Source organism: Podarcis vaucheri (assembly GCF_965113315.1).
Source record: "Podarcis vaucheri genome assembly, chromosome: Z".
NCBI classification, from domain to species: domain Eukaryota; kingdom Metazoa; phylum Chordata; class Lepidosauria; order Squamata; family Lacertidae; genus Podarcis; species Podarcis vaucheri.
The window spans coordinates 7362461-7375416 of record NC_138758.1 but is presented as its reverse complement, the minus strand read 5'-3'; the positions used below and the strand labels follow the sequence as shown (position 1 = coordinate 7375416).

The 12956-nt window shown below is 43.2% G+C and overlaps 2 long non-coding RNA genes across 2 annotated transcripts; one reads left to right on the top strand and one right to left on the bottom strand.

Annotated features, from left to right (window-relative positions):
* Positions 1-629: 629 nt before the first annotated feature.
* On the bottom strand, positions 630-6351 carry LOC309523477. The gene is made up of 2 exons (XR_014215379.1): positions 5869-6351; positions 630-794 (listed from the first exon to the last, which is right to left on the bottom strand). It is a non-coding gene; the product is annotated as an uncharacterized lncRNA (long non-coding RNA).
* A 34-nt stretch (positions 6352-6385) lies between these two features.
* LOC309523473 lies at positions 6386-10634 on the top strand. Its single transcript, XR_014215375.1, has 3 exons — positions 6386-6603; positions 6910-7158; positions 10063-10634. It is a non-coding gene; the product is annotated as an uncharacterized lncRNA (long non-coding RNA).
* Positions 10635-12956: the final 2322 nt, after the last annotated feature.

Below are 12956 nucleotides of genomic sequence, written 5' to 3'. Positions count from 1 at the left end.
CTGTGGAGAGGCCTGCCCAGCGCACATTGCTTACACCACAAGGCACCAGCTTCGCTCAGTCGCTGACACGATGCCTTGGGCTGTTTTTGTTGCGCTGGGCTCCTCTGCTGCTTGTGTTGTTCACCCACCCTGCTGTGCCCATTGGGATTTTTATTTATTAATATATTCTTTTGGAGATCATCTTCACTATTTTTCTAAGGCAGAGGTGGGGAACCTTTTCAGCCCAAGTGAATCCTCTTATGAGCAATCTCCCCTCCCTCTCCAGCTTGCAGCAAAGCGGCTCTCTCATCCCCCTCCCTCCCCCTTCCCCACTCGCTGTAAAGCCCAATCTCCAAACTAAGCAGCCTTCCCCCTCCAACTTCCAGCCAGACAGCTGTGAATTTAACTTTCCACACCAAGATCAAGGGCTCTCCCAACACCTTATCTCTGCCCTAGCACCCCTCTCCCTAGCAAAGCCCTGCTCACCATATGCTCCTGGGGTGAGAAACCGAGATAAGAAACCCCTCCCCTGACCACCCTCCCCCCTGCCACTTCCCCTTTTGCAGCTGTTTGCAATAACCCCCTCTTCCCCCGACTGTATCCCAGCTCCACAACAAATGTACCACAAAAAGCACCACACTATGCACACATTTCCATGAAAATATTCTTTATAGTGATTGTGAAAATGGTTGGGAGTATGCATTCTGGCAAATTTCCTTCTTGAAATGCTGGTAATAGCATTCTCCTAAAGCTTCAGAGGATAATCTGATCTGGACTGAACAGGTCTCTGTGTGTTCCTTGATTCCATGTGATCACTGAAAAAGTGCAGTGAGAATGAATACTGGGAAATTTGGTTCTGGGAGTTTTTCGTTTAAAATAAAACAAACCTAAGTAAGGTTCTAGCACTTACAGCTACAAATATAAGCTTCTATATGTACAAGAAATGACTGCTGGAATATAACATAGGATGGAGGAACTTAAGCTCTCCCTTTGCACACAGACACCCATGTTAACCTCCTGGATCTCCCCCCCCCATCGCAACCACTCAGTCCCATTTTAAAATGCCCCCAATTCTGAAGCATCCAACCACTCCTCTTCTGCAGCCTTCTTTGTACTCATGTTTTCACTTTCATCCCTATTTCCATGCCTTTTCCTTTCCTTTCCTTTCCTTTCCTTTCCTTTCCTTTCCTTTCCTTTCCGTCAATCTTGAAATGCTGTATGTGAGCAAAGAAGTCTCCTCTGAACATGTGCAGAGTGCTATCCCTCCCCCCACTGTGTACTTTCCTATGACCTCATGACACTTCATTTCCCCCTCTCTTTCCTCCCTCCCCCTTTGCTACACTCACTCCTGCTATTTCTCCCCAGCCTGAATGAAATCAGTCTGTTGCTGTTTGGGGAGCAAAGTTCTGTTGGCAAAACAAGGGTCAGCTTGATTCGGGGCACAAACAAAGATGCTCATCTGTCTCCTCTCCTCAGTTGTTAGAGCATGAGATTATCAATCTCAGAGTCATGGGGAAAAGATTCCTGCATTCCCCGGCGCTGTTTATGCTAAGGATGACCCTGATGGTCAGTATTCCTCTCAAATGAAGATAGAATTTTTCCAATGTTCTTCCTGTTTTTGTTTTTGTTTTAACCTGTTTCTTGCAGAGTTGATTTACCTCCCCCCCCCGCCCCAAACAACTTACATCAATAACTTTTTTTAAAAGACACACATCTTTTGAGGTTGACTATATCAACCATTGACAGCATACTTCATCATTTGCTAGTCTCCTCTTGTAGTAGATAGGAAAACATTTAATGTTTTTTGAATCTATGGGAAATGCAACCTGCTGTGGACAAGCTGTCACAAATTATAATAGCACAAGTTAGGCCAGTAAGCAGGATCACTGTAATTCAAGTCAGGCACAATACTGTGTTCTTTTTCAGACTTTAGAGTCCTTTCACTTTTCTTGTCATATTCTTTTTCCTCTGTGAGCTTTCCAGAAATATCTCCAATTTGCAAAACTTTGGTCTTCAAGTTTATACCATTTGTAGTAGGAGTGTGACATCCAACTCCCTCAGTGCTAGTTTCAACAAGAGCATAAACATATTCTTGTTCTTCAGTGCTTTCTGTGTAGAAAGCTATTTCAGGAAGAAAACCTCTTGCTTTGCCTGCTCCTTAGCTTTTTATGCCTTTCCTTTGCAAAAGTGTGAGCTCCAGATGGTCCTTTTTTGATTAGCCATAGCTCATAAAAAACTTTTTCTAAATAAGATTAAGATGTTGTTGTAAGATTTTAAATTAAGTGCATTTTCACTTTTTGTGTATGTAGACCAGGGGTTGTCAACCTGGTTCCTACTGCCCACTAGTGGGCGTTTCAGGATTCTAGATGGGCGGCAGGGGGTTCCATTTCACAAGCTGAACCCTCCTTCCATCGAGCACTGGTGGGCAGTAAGGAAATTTTACCATCAAGAAAGATTAGTGGGTGGTAGGTATAGAAAGCTTGACTACCCTTGATGTAGATAGATATTACATAACCTCTGATCAGTTCCATGATCTATTTCATATACAGTGGTACCTCGGGTTAAGAACTTAATTCGTTCCAGAGGTCCGTTCTTAATCTCAAACTGTTCTTAAGCCGAAGCACCACTTTAGCGAATGGGGCCTCCCGCTGCCGCCGCACCACCAGAGCACAATTTCTGTTCTTATTCTGAAGCAAAGTTCTTAATCCAAGGTACTATTTCTGAGTTAGTGGAGTCTGTAACCTGAAGCGTCGGTAACCTGAAGTGTCGGTAACATAAGGTACCACTCTAGACATTGAAAACATTTCTAATGTATGAATTACTTCAAAAATTCTTTAAAATATAAAAGTAAAATATTACCAGAAATTTATAAGATATAACAAAAACTAATCTGTATAAAACAGTGTCCCTTGAAAGTCAGCATTGTACCCCTCTGAGGTCTGCACCCAAAGTGGCTGTCTGATAGTACCAGCCCTGAGCATATGTAACAGGATCAGGCCATTTACAGATCAGGCCATTGGTCCCTCTAGCTCAGTATTGTGGACCTAAATAGCAGCAGCTCTCTAGATGTTCAGACATGGGTTTTCCCCAGCCCTAACTGAGGAAGGCGGGGCATGAACCTGGCTACCTTCTGCAAACAGAGGAGATGCTCCACCACAGAACCACAACCCTTCTCTCTGCCAAAGTTACATGCCGAATGTGCATATTTGGAGAAATGCCAATGGAATTTCATGGCTCATATAATAAAACTCTAAGAACAGCTTGGCAAGAAATCTGAGCTCTGAAGTGTACAATACTGCTCTTTAAAAAATATAACTCTACATTTCATTTTACAGCATGCATATCTTTCCCTTTCTTCAAAGAGTTTGTGGTGTGTATGCCCACTCTCCGTTTCATCCTCCCAGAAACAATTGCTTGCGCATTTTCATGTGGACTTTTATTTTATTTTATTTTGCAACTATACATGGAAATTTGAGAAATCAAACTTAAGGTTGCAAAAAAGAGAACTGAGAAAATATGGAATTGATTGATTTGTCCATCCCTAAGAATCAACAACTAAAAAAAACCTCTCATTGTTATCTCTAGAGACCTGAGTTCAAATCCTCACTCAGTCATAGAAATGGAAAGATCTATCAATTTCAGTTAAGGATTTAACAGTCTAAAACTCAGTTCTCCAGATTTCTGCAGCAAGTTGTATTTTTAAAAATGAAAATTCATTAGCATTTTGTTGCAAATTTCTATTGATAAGCACATGTTTTGTATACAGTATTAATTAATGAACAATTTTGAAAGCAATTATTCTTAATATGATGCATTTTATATGTTATCTTCATGAATATGTTAATTTTTGTACTCACTTCCACCCAAATTTATGCATTACTTTATATATATATATATATATATATATATATATATATATATATATGTTGGAGAACTGCATTGGGTTAGTCTGGATTTTGAAGGTTGGCTGCATTTCCATAATCAGATTGTTTCAGACAGTGAAAAATTCACAAAAGGCACCACTGAATGTGAATTGAATTTCTCCTCCATCCCTACTCAGTCATGAATCCCACAGGGTCAGTCACACCTCTCAGCCTGCCCTCGCCCACACAATTATTCTTAGGAGGATGAAATGGAAAGGGGGCACCCACACCTTGAACTCCTTGGAGGAAAGGCAGGATATACATGTCATAAAATGAAATGTGCCATTGTATTTTGAAATAGCTCTATTGTGCACTTCAGGACGTGGCTTTCTTGTCATGCCATTTTTAGACTTTTATTATACTAGCAATAAATTTTATCTTGCATGGCATAATCCCATTTTAATCAGCATTCATGAAAAGAAAATTTTATCAAGCAAGTTTATGATAAATTCCACTGGATTAACCCTGCAGTTACCATATTGGCAAATCTGATGCATATGTCAGTAGTGTTGGGTTTGTTTTTTTAAAAATTGTTCTTAAATTGGAGTTATTTCAGGCTTTGATGAATTGTTTTATATTTAGCAGTGCATTAATGTGTAAATTGATTTAAAATGGATTCAATGCTTCATTAATATCTGTTTGCTCCAAGTTTTGCTTTGCTGTCCTGTTAAGAGATATATCAATGACAAGCCGAATTACTTCATGTAAGTGTGCTTACAAGAACTTTATATAATTATTGCTAGTATTGTAATAGAGTGTAGCCTCTTCCCTTTTTTGTGGGGGCATTTCCTGTCAACAGCAGGAAAAGTAGTTTGGTTGGCAGAAACGGAGTATAATAGTAGGGAACCTTGTTCACCCCAAGGAGCATGTTCTGTTCTGGACAACCTTCCAGGTACCACATGACAATAGTGGTCAGGGAGGTAGAGCAACAGATGCAAAAGAACTACCTCAGGGAAGTGATTCATAAGCGAAATAAACAAAATGATGATGTTGATGACGATGACAACAACAGTCACCAACACAACAACCTTTGTACCATAAGCAAGTTTCTGCATACATACATATTTATCTCTCTACCCTCCATCCATACAAGCAAGAAGCCAGGCCTGAGCTCAAGTGCACATTCTGAGTCAAGAAAGACTCAGATTATAAGGCAGGCAAGTGAAGGGTTTGGCATGGGAAGAGTTCCCATGACCAGACAGAGATGCCTGGTGATGTTCCCCACCTCTGGTCCAAAGTGCTACTTTTGATATTACAGAAAATCCTGGAGTATAGTCACTAGGGTTATACCAGATTCTGGGGATTTATTTATCAATAGACTATTGAGTTGACTGGACACAACAGATAGTTGTTTGTAGTGCCTCCTTCCAGCAATATTTATTGGTGAGCACTGAGGTGTCCAAACTTTTTTCAAAGAGGGCCAGATTTGATGAAGTGAAGGGCCGCGAGGGCCAACCAAACGGCCAACCAAAGTTATTAAACTTTTATTTAGGATTGAAGTTGCTGAGGTTCTTTTAGGATTTTACCCCAGGAAATAAGCTGCCCTTTGCTTCAATGGAAGGAAAGATCTCTGATCATTCAACTTTAATGGGCTTAAAAAAAAATTGCAGGAAAAATAACGAGTCATTGGCAGAAACTCAGGGATCTATCATGCTTATTCAGTCAGAGTTTAGAAGATTGAACTGGAGAGGAGATTGAAGAATCAGAAAAGGGACCTGAGGGTCATCTAGTCCAAACCCAAAATGCAGTGATCACATACCCCAGGCTTTCCAAAGCTGAAGCTTATTATTTCTCCCACCAGATGGCCATTGTTATTATTATTATTATTTTCTCTTCATCCTTAGATATTAGGGATGGGGCTGATGGAAGTTGGAGTCCCAACAATCTCTGCTGGACACCAGGCTCCCCATCCCCAGCCTATAAGATAACCAGCATCATAACCCTAGTTAAGTATTTCGTACCACACCTTGTACGGTTCATTGGGTCCCAGCTTGTTCCAAGGCTCTGGGTTGCTCTTTTTGTCCCAGCCAGGCAGAGATACGTGACAAGAGGCAGACAGCAAGGAGTACATCTTTGTAAGAAGAAGAAAAACATACAGAAGGCATGTCCCAAGTCCGTTTCGGGGGCCTAATTTGGCCCGCCAATCGGTGTAATCCGGTCCCTGTGGCAGTTTATTTCCTGTGGTAAACTCCTAAAGAAAACCTCAACAACTTCAATCCTAAAAAAGGTAACAGCCAGGTGGATGCCATGTGAACTCAGTAATGTGTCAAGTGATGGCTTCATACTACCTCCAGGTTCAAATGTGTTGTGTGGAGGGAAATGTAACCACTAGGCTGAAAAATGTCCCCTTTCTGCCCCCTTTGGGTTTCCTGTGTGGCCTTCACAGATAAGGAACAACTTGGTGTGTGCGTGTGTGGTTTTTGGCAGCTTAGCTGTGCTTACCATTGTGAGGACAGGGTGGGGGTGATGTCTCCCCAGCTGCTGCCATTGTTGGTGGGTTGACTGGGATGTCACAAAAACATTTGGCAGCTGAGTGGGTATAAATGTGGGCCAAGGCACAAGCCTCAGCAGTTGCCCTCCCCAGAGAGAAATGGGCAGCTCGGTGGCACTCAGCCCTGGTGGTCTCCCACCGTGTGATGGCAAGCTGGCAAGCTGAAGGAGGCAATCACCCGGTGCTGGGATGCTGTGGAGCAAGGAGAAGGCAAGTACAAAGTTTACTTGCTGGTGGAATTGCTACTTGAAGGCGACTGATATTCAGCTCTGAAGCTGGTTGATGTCTGGCAATGGACCTGGTGAGGCTGCAGCTGGTGGGTGGTTGTCAGAAGAGTTTGCATTGAGACTAGTGGATGCTGTGAGGGTACGCTGGCTGAGATGGATGCAAACTGGTTTGGAAGCCTTGTTTGTGAACAGGCAGCCAAACAGAGGAGGAGTCGGTGTGTGTGTGTGTGTGTGTGGATACTGCAGATGGAGGCTATCCCACTCACCGATGTTTGCCTTTGCCTTAGAGGGATGTCTGGAGCCGGTGAGGTTTTCCACAAGTCCAGCCTTCAAAGTCATGAAGAGAACCGCAGGACGTCCCTATTTACATCGGAGAAATGAACGTGAAAAACTGGCAGTGAGCAATGGACAAGGCCGTGGCCAGACCTGAGAGAAGGAGCTTTGAAGGGAGACTGCAGGCGAACATTTGCTGCATTGCAAGTGATGGGGCAGTGGGGAGAAAGAAGAAAATGAGGGAGGAAACATTAGACCACATTAGGTGCACCATTGGAAGTGCTATGAAGATGCTTTGGAAGAAGATTGGAAAAAATTCAAAGTATATTTACAGAAATGTTGCAAACTTAATGAATGTTAGAAGGATGCTGGAATGAAGTTATATGGCTTTAGCAGAAATGTTATAAAGAATTAAGTAAAAACAGATTGTTTATGGACCAAAGTGGAAAATTTAAGGTTAGATTGTGTTAAGATAAATTTTAGAACGAAAATTGAGAAAGATGGAAAGGACTTGCTGAAATAGCTAATTGAACTAGAATACAAAAAAGGGAGGTGTGAGGAGGTCGATGAAACAAGTATATGAAAGGTAAAGACATGGAAAGGTTGGATGTGTTTTTAAATGTTTTTGTTTTGTTCCTTTGTGGTTTTATTGTATTGGGGTTTTTTTGTTTTTTTATGTATTGTATTGCTTTGCTTTGTTTAACTCTTTTTTTCATTTTGTAACTTTTGTAATTTTTAAACTTTTAATAAATATTACTTTTTAAAAAAGAGATAGAGTTGCTAGGGGGATTAGGTTTAGGGTTAGGCTTAGGGTTAGGGGGTAGGGGTAAGGGTAGGGTTCCTTACTTGTGAGGGAACTCTGGGAATTGTAGCTCTGGTTAAGGGTTAAGGGTTAGCGTTAGAGTTAGGGGTAGGGGGTAGGGTTCCTTTCTTGCCTGGGAACTCTGGAAATTGTAGCTGTAGTTAAGGGTTAAGGGTTAGCGTTAGGGTTAGGGTTAGCGTTAGCGTCGGGAGTAGGATTAGACTTAGGAGTAGAGTCCCCTTCTTGGCAGGGAACTCTGGGAAGGGAGCAGTATACCTGAAGGAGCGTCTCCACCCCCATCGTTCTGCCCGGACACTGAGGTCCAGCGCCGAGGGCCTTCTGGCGGTTCCCTCATTGCGAGAAGCGAAGCTACAGGGAACCAGGCAGAGGGCCTTTTCGGTGGTGGCGCCCGCCCTGTGGAATGCCCTCCCATCGGATGTCAAGGTGATGGACAACTACCTGACATTCAGAAAACATCTTAAGGTGGCCCTATTCAGGGAAGCTTTTAATGTATGATATTTTAGTGTTTTTTGGTTTCTGTGGAAGTCGCCCAGAGTGGCTGGGGAAACCCAGCCAGATGGGCGGGGTACAAATAATAAATTATTATTATTATTATTATTTCAAACTATAGCACTCAGATTATTTGGGGGAAGAAGCCATGAGTGTTTAAAGTGGCTTCATAGCGCTTTAAATGGTGTGGATGTGGCCCTAGCCTCCCTCACCCCACTGCCTCTTATTATGGAGGAATCAAAAGGATTTCCCCACTCAAATCTCTTGGAAACAGGAAGAAGAAAGATTTTGTATCTGATGCCATTTTGAAATGTCTTAACTTGAAATGCCAATAAAGGTATTTGGGTTGTATTATATTGTATTGTTTTGTATTGTATTAATATGGGAAGTGGAAAAGTAAAATGTTAATGAGGCGGACGTGATACTTCTGTAAACTGGCTAGCCCCTTCTTGTGGGCATGGAAGGAGGGACTTACGGCTGGACAAGCGACTTTGTAAGATGTGTTTTTCCTGATGAAGATGTGCCTGATCTTGGGTTAGCTCACTTGCAAGTGTGTCTAATAAAAAGTTTCTTAAATCATCCATTTTGTCCAGATCACTTTATTTAAAAGGATACGGGGACCTTAAGTCAAAGGAACCAGTTTATTAATCTCCCACAAAGGGTCAAATAAATAATAATAATAACAATCCCTCAACTGCCAAAACAAACAGTCTTGCAGCACTGCAAAAACTAACGGATTTTGGAGGAAATGTTTTAAAAATGGGAGGGTCAGGGGGCCTTGGTTTTTGAGGGTGTCATGGAGTCCACATGCCACACGTTTCACAAGGGGGGTCCTCAGTCATTATTTCTTTATTAATAAATGCCCCCCTTGAGGCCTAGTCTCCCCAGCCCTGTCTATGTATGGTCTCATGTGATGTCACCAACAGACATAGAAGCTAAGGGGAAAGAGGCAGTTACTTATTCTAGAATTTCAAACACAGGAGGGGAGCATTCACGGATATTGGCACAACTTGGAGGGGGGTGTTGTGTGTGTGTGTGTGTGTTGGGGGCTAAGCTGTGCTTACCATTGTAAGGACGGGGTGGGGGTGATGCCTCCCCAGCTGCTGGCATTGTTGGTGGGTTGACTGGGATGTCACAAAAACCTTTGGCAGCTGAGCGGGTATAAATGTGGGCCAAGGCGCAAGCCTCAGCAGTTGCCCTCCCCAGAGAGAAATGGGCAGCTCGGTGGCACTCAGCCCTGGTGGTCTCCCGCCATGTGATGGCAAGCTGGCAAGAGGAAGGAGGCAATCACCCGGTGCTGGGATGCTGTGGAGCAAGGAGAAGGCAAGTACAAAGTTTACTTGCTGGTGGGATCACTACTTGAAGGCGACTGATATTCAGCTCTGAAGCTGGTTGATGTCTGGCAATGGACCTGGCGAGGCTGCAGCTGGTGGATGGTTGTCAGAAGAGTTTGCTTTCAGGCTAGTGGATGCCACGAGGCTACGCTGGCTGAGATGGATGCAAACTGGTTTGGAAGCCTTGTTTGTTAACAGGCAGCCAAACAGAGGAGGAGTCGGGGGGGATGTTGCGGATGGGGGCCATCCCACTCACCTAGTTGCCTTTGCCTTACAGGGATGTCTGGAGCCAGTGAGGTTTTTCCCAAATCCAGCCTTCAAAGTCATGAAGAGAACCGCAGGACGTCCCTATTTACATCGGAGAAATGAACGTGAAAAACTGGCAGTGAGCAATGGACAAGGCCGTGGCCAGACCTGAGAGAAGGAGCTTTGAAGGGAGACTGCAGGCGGACATCTGCTGCATTGCAAGTGATGGGACAGTGGGGAGAAAGAAGATGAGGGAGGAAACATTAGGCCACATTAGGCGCACCATTGGAAGTGCTATGAAGACGCTTTGAACAGGAATGGCTTCCCCTCAGGGATTCTGGGAACTATAGGTGATTAAGGGGACGGAGAGTTGCTAGGGGGGTTAGCGTTAGGGTAGGGGTAGGGTTAGGGGGTAGGGGTAGGGGAAGAGTTCCCTCCTTGTGAGGGAACTCTGGGAATTGTAGCTCTAGTTAAGGGTTAAGGGTTTGCATTAGAGTTAGGGTTAGCGTTAGCCTCAGGAGTAGGGTTAGGGTTAGGAGTAGAGTTCCCTTCTTGGCAGGGAACTCTGGGAGGGGAGCAGGGGGGCCTCCTAACAGCTCTCTGACCCTTTTCAAACTATAGCTCCCAGATTCTTTGGGGGAAGAAGCCATGAGCGGCTTCATAGCACTTTAAATGGTGTGGATGTGGCCCTGGCCTCCCTCACCCCACTGCCTCTTATTATGGAGGAATCAAAAGGATTTCCCCACTCAAATCTCTCGGAAACAGGAAAGAGGAAGAAGAAAGACTTTTTATCAGATGCCATTTTGAAATGTCTTAACTTGGAATGCCAATAAAGGTATTTGGATTATATTATATTTTATTGTTTTGTATTGTATTATGATTAAACCTATTAAGCAATAGGTTGTCCAACCCCTGGAATGCAGGAAACTCAGCTGAAAGTTAGGAAACGTTTGTATTTCTGCATTTGTTTATAGTATCCCTATTGATATTCGGAATACTCGAAATGGGGGGGGGAGCTCAGCTGCACACCCACCTCCCTTTATTTTTTTTTTGGGGGGGGTCTCTCCCCTCCCCCACCTGCCCAGCAGCTTCCCTGCCTGCTGTCTCCCCCTCCATCATCCCACTGGCATTGCATCCTCCCCCAGCCCCCCCCCCAAACTTGCTGCGCCCCAAAGCATATTGTACTCACCTGAATCCTTGCAGGGAGAGGGGCAGGGCACAATGGGAAGGGGCGGGGTGACCACGTGCTTAAATCACACCCCTTTCCCAGTGGAAGCGGATTGGGGGGGGGTCCTCCGAGAGAGAACAACAGCAAACTGTCCAAACTTTTTTCAAAGAGGGCCAGATTTGATGACGTGAAGGGCCGTGAGGGCTGACCAAAGGGCCGACCAAAGTTGTTACTTTTTTTTAGGACTGTTGAGAGGTTTTTGTAGGATTTTACCCCAGGAAATAAACTGCCACAGGGGCCGTATTAAACCGACCAGCTGGCTGGATTAGGCCCCTGAAACGGACTTTGGACATGCCTGCACTACCCTGAAGTAGAAATAGCTCCATCTTACACTTTATATGTTATATTCAATGTTAGTCATACTCGGAGAAGACACAGGCAAGTTCATCTATTTCAGTGGGTCTAACTCTGAGTATGACTTACTTGACTCTCATCCTATAGCTCCATAACTCAGCTCTTCCTTCAACCATTATTTTCTGAAGAAATCTAAATGGATTAAAATTACCATGGGTAACAATTTACTTACACAGATGTGTGTGAGAACTAGTTCTAAAACAGAGTTTCAAAATATAAAGATCCATCTTCCAGGAATTTATAAGTCTTATCTTTCCGAAATCAAGAGCTAGGCAACTGCATACATATATCCTGTTGAAATCAATAGGAAGTATTAGTTAGACAACACTGAGCTTTTCCACACGTGCATGTTCGTTGCCTGATGAGTACATTAGCAAGTATGTACTCCTCCATTCAAAGGGGCTGGACTAGATGGCCCTTGGGGTCCCTTTCACCTCTAAAATTATATGATTCTGTGATGCCATGCATATGAAAGTGAGTATAATAGCATAGATGAAACTTCTGTACATTTCATATCATGTCAAACTCTATGTTTTTCCAAGGCTTTTCAGTTTACACAGATAGTTTCCAATTTAGCTTCCATTTATCAAGGGCAGAGAAATTAAGCTGTGTGCATACATGTGGGAACTAGTCTTTCTGACTAGAACATACTGACAGCCTGTCTGAGGACTTCATGAAAGCATATGATTGGTCATTATGGGAAACAGTGGACCTTTGGCCTGAACCATACAATTTTTCTGTTCTGTCAGGTCTGTTAACATATTTATGCACTGACCCTTCTATGTCTAGACTGTTAGTTTTTAAATTACTTATTATTTATACAGGAACAAAGGGGGAGATTTTTCTACTGAATGTAGTAATTCTGACTGGCCAGATCAATTAAGCCTTTGCACTGCTTTCATTAAAGGCGATGATTTTCAGTTTTTTGTTTTAATCTTTCAGGGCTCCAGATTATATACTTGTTCCTTTGTTGTGGTATAAAATCAACTTGTTGTATAAAATATCCTTCTCTATAACCTCTGTTATTTGTTGGTTTGACACCTGCTTTTGAAAGTTCCTTATTATTGCATGACCTGTATGATGCAACAGAGAATTTCCATGACTGCAATTTTTATGAGCCTCTTTCAGAAGGCAACACTAATCAAAATAGGAGAAATGCACGCACTTGTCATTGTAAGGAGACTTTGTTTGAGAGGGCAAAATTGATATGGGGCAACAAAATAATTCCAACAGGTTCCACTATGCAAAGTCAATTCTTCTATTACCTTTATTTATTAAAATGCCTTTGCTCAGTTTCAATGCACTGTCTGTATGCACGTGCTCCTAGGAGGATAAACCCTCTGTCCTGCTTTGCAGTTATTTACTGAAACTGTATTGGAGTCCCATCAGTTGAAAGCGCAAGACACAGCTACCTAGCACACCATATGGATTTTTGTCATGGAAGAAATATAATAAATAAATAAATGGGCTAGCATACCTGAAGGAGCATCTCCACCCCCATCATTCTGCCCGAACACTGAGGTCCAGTGGCGAGGGCCTCCTGGCAGTTCCCTCACTGCGAGAAGCAAAGCTACAGGGAACCAAGCAGA